The sequence below is a fragment of the Triticum dicoccoides genome, chromosome 1B (assembly GCF_002162155.2).
Source record: "Triticum dicoccoides isolate Atlit2015 ecotype Zavitan chromosome 1B, WEW_v2.0, whole genome shotgun sequence".
Taxonomy (NCBI): domain Eukaryota; kingdom Viridiplantae; phylum Streptophyta; class Magnoliopsida; order Poales; family Poaceae; genus Triticum; species Triticum dicoccoides.
In genome coordinates this window covers 532,679,224-532,682,742 of record NC_041381.1, presented here as the reverse complement: position 1 = coordinate 532,682,742, position 3,519 = coordinate 532,679,224, and the positions used below count along the sequence as shown (strand labels likewise).

Here is a 3,519-nt window from a genome sequence, read left to right as displayed (position 1 = left end):
ACTCATTTTGAGCATTAAAAAATAGAATGAATTTTTTTCTGTAATCAATCATGACCAATTTATATGGTCTAAAGGTCTTCAAATTGTTTGGTGCGCTCTGATTGGTCCATAAGCATATCACAGGATCATGCATCAACCACCATCGAATGCTTCTGGATCCAACGGCAGCCCTCACCCCCTCACCCTCTCACCCAAACCCTAACTTCTGGATCCCCTCCTCTCCGCCGATCCACTCCCATCGGACACCTCTCCCATCTCCCCCGATCCAGTCGCGCTGCCACCCCGCCCCCCGCCCCAGGCCAGGCGCCGCAATGGAGAGACAGGCGCTGCCGTGGCTGGCTTGCTCGCGGGCGTGTGCGTGTTAGGAACTCCTTCAGCATGGCTGGCTTGCTACCCACACCCACCCAAGAGAAACAACAGCCGAATTCATTCCATTCCCCCGCTCCCTCCCTCCCACATCGCCAACGTCCACCCACCGCCCCCTTCTCCCTCCGGCAGGCCTTGTCGCCGTCCCTCCCACTGTTGTCGCTTCCACCCTCTTCCCAATCCCCTCCCCTCATCGGAAGAGAGGAGAGGATAAGAGAAGATGGAGATCGAGAGGCAGCTCCCAGATCTGCAAGGGCTTGCACCTGGAGCTCCAATATCCATGGCGGCGGCTCCCAGATCCGACGTGTGCTTGGACCTAGAGCTCCATGGCGGCGGCTCCCAGATCCGCCAAGGGCTTGGACCTGGAGCCCCATCTCCTCCATGGCTTTGCCTCCTAGATCCTCCCAAGGGCTGGACCTGGAGCTCCATCTCCATGGCGTTGGTTGAATCCTCACAACCGCAAGCTCGCCCGCCCGCCCACCGGGACACGACCTCAGTCTGTCTGAATCCACTATACCGTTCTACGTGCTTCTGTTGCTCGTCAAGGTATGGCACTCTCTCGATTTGGTCTCTTGTCCTTCCCATCGATCCAATCCCTTCCCTCATGCGTCGTGGCTTCCTTTCTCACGTCGGTTGCTGGAAGATGTGCTTCGGAGCGGAGACACGCAGCCATGGGTAACCAACATGACCAACTCGACTTGGATGCAGGGAGAGGAGACGCCCAACCATGAGCAAGCTCTATGTCGGCATCTCCAGCCTCACCACCCCCATATGCTGTGAGTCATTGTCCCTAAGATCATCATTTCCTTTGCGGGGTGGTTGCCTCTGATTTCTCATGGCAGTTTAGAATTTCTCAACATCGATTGTGTAGGTACCAACGGCTATAGTTCAAGCACAAGGTGTACCAGCTGCGAGAGGAGCCAGACAAGAAGCCAGAGACCTTACCTTCACTAGCTTTCTTGATTGCCTCAGTTGCTCTGGCCAGTGTTTCGTTTGTGTTTGAACCAAATGGATTGTTATGAGAGTCAGAAATTTAGGTTGGCTTTATGAGCAGCAGAACTGAACAAGAAACACAATCTTATATATGCATTACGTAACAATCATGTTTTACTTAACTGATCTAGTGCAGCAGTATGTTGATACACAACAGCATGGTCTTTCTTGCAAATGTTCTGGTGTTCATATAGGAATGGACAGTTTCATGATTGTAGGAAGTTATAGCTGGGCTTATATATTATACGTATATGGAACTCATATAAGGGAATTAGAACTAGAGAAATATATACGTACATGTACCTCAGCTATTGCAAATACGAACTATACATCATCTTGTTAATTACTACACATCATCTTGTTGTAGCAATATTGGTGAAACAAATTTTTTTTGGCTTGTAGATTTGCTGTTGGCGGCACTAGGTGGACAAGTTGTACCTTCAGAGTAGGACTACATCAACCTGATGGAACGTTCAAGTTGTTTCATTGATTTTCCATGAATATATACTACTACAACAGCCTGTTACTATTACTGCATGCCATCCTTTTTATTTTCAGTAGTGATTTTGATGCACAAATGCTTGTGAGAATATGATGCTTTATCCTAGATATATGATGCAAAGTATGTTGCTGCTAGTGCTAGGTCCTTGTTGTGGGTTTCTAACTTTGCAGCGCTGAGGATATCTTTTATGTTGCACCTGAAATTTTCTATTGAAGTCGTTAGGCTAAGTAGTTGCTTGTAGGACTTGAGCATCAATTCTACTCTAAAAATCATGTGTGTTTGCGGTATAATTATCTTTGGTTCATCTACACTTGGTAGCTTGTATCAAGATTGAAAATCAAGGTGCTAGACCATGGTTAGCCCGAGTCTTTGTTCAACTTCCTATTAGTAGAAAGCAATGTCAATGTGTCCCAGTTTGACTGTTTCATCTGCTCCAGCACCATCTAATGAGGTGCCTGGATATAGGTGCCATCCCCGCCTCTGTGTCGAGTCATTCAATTTGTGGTCGCATAGTAGTGTCAGTGATGTGTACTAATGTTTAGCACAGATGATGTACATACGGTATGTCTACACGCAAGACTATCTAATCCCACCCAATTAATGGTTGTTTTAATCATGTTGCTCGTTTTAATCATGGATATGGGAGAATGCATGATAGACATGCTGGTTGGTTAATACTCCTATCTGTGATAGTGCATCAGGAACTCTGCATGCTGTTGTCCTTTGTCTCATCATGTTAACTACTACAGTAGTAGGAGTATTTTATATGATGTTCATTTCTTGGCCACCCAGCATGTTTGCTAATCATCCATCTGCCTCATGTTATATGATCCCTACCTAGTAACTTCATTATATGCAGACTTGTGGTGTTGGTTCAGTTTCAGATTAATATATATACTGCTATGCTACTACTACTACTACTTGTGGCAGGGAATACTCTCTATTGAGTATTTTTAGGAATGAAGATCTGTTAAGTATGGAGTTAGGATTATCTAATAAAATTTCTGCTATATATATGCATGAAACTGAAATTGCTAGCATCATTTACACAACATACACCCTTTGAATTGAATTGATTGGTTCAGTTTCATATATTCTTCACCCAGCCTTCTATCATGCTTGTAACTAGTGCTCTGCTCATGTTGTAAGACATGATTTTCACTTCCTGCCATCCCAGCCTTCTATCATGATTACAAGATTTTTTCTTTGCACGGCAGCAACACCAGTACCTTGCTGCTGTTGGGAATGGAAGGGAGCTGTTCCATGCACCGAATCCAGGGAGAAAAACACCTCCGGCATGTACGCCATCACCTTGGGCATGCTCGTGCCGCTGCTGCTCGGCCTCAACATGTCCTGGACTGCCATTACCACCCCCTCACGCTCATCTTCCTTGACTTCAAGGACGCCCGCTGTCGGTGTCAAAACCAGCGGATCTCGGGTAGGGCGTCCCGAACTGTGCGTCTAGGCGGATGGTAACAGGAGACAAGGGACACAATGTTTTACCCAGGTTCGGGCCCTCTTGATGGAGGTAAAACCCTACGTCCTGCTTGATTGATATTGATATTGTGGATGTTTACAAGAGTGGATCTACCACGAGATCAAGGAGGCTAAACCCTAGAAGCTAGCCTATGGTATGATTGTAAGGGTTGTTGTTGTTA

The 3,519-nt window shown here is 46.4% G+C and overlaps 1 long non-coding RNA gene across 1 annotated transcript; it reads left to right on the top strand.

The window, feature by feature from the left end:
• Window positions 1-835: 835 nt before the first annotated feature.
• On the top strand, window positions 836-1,686 carry LOC119307854. Its single transcript, XR_005149602.1, has 3 exons — window positions 836-912; window positions 1,010-1,142; window positions 1,238-1,686. It is a non-coding gene; the product is annotated as an uncharacterized LOC119307854 (long non-coding RNA).
• Window positions 1,687-3,519: the final 1,833 nt, after the last annotated feature.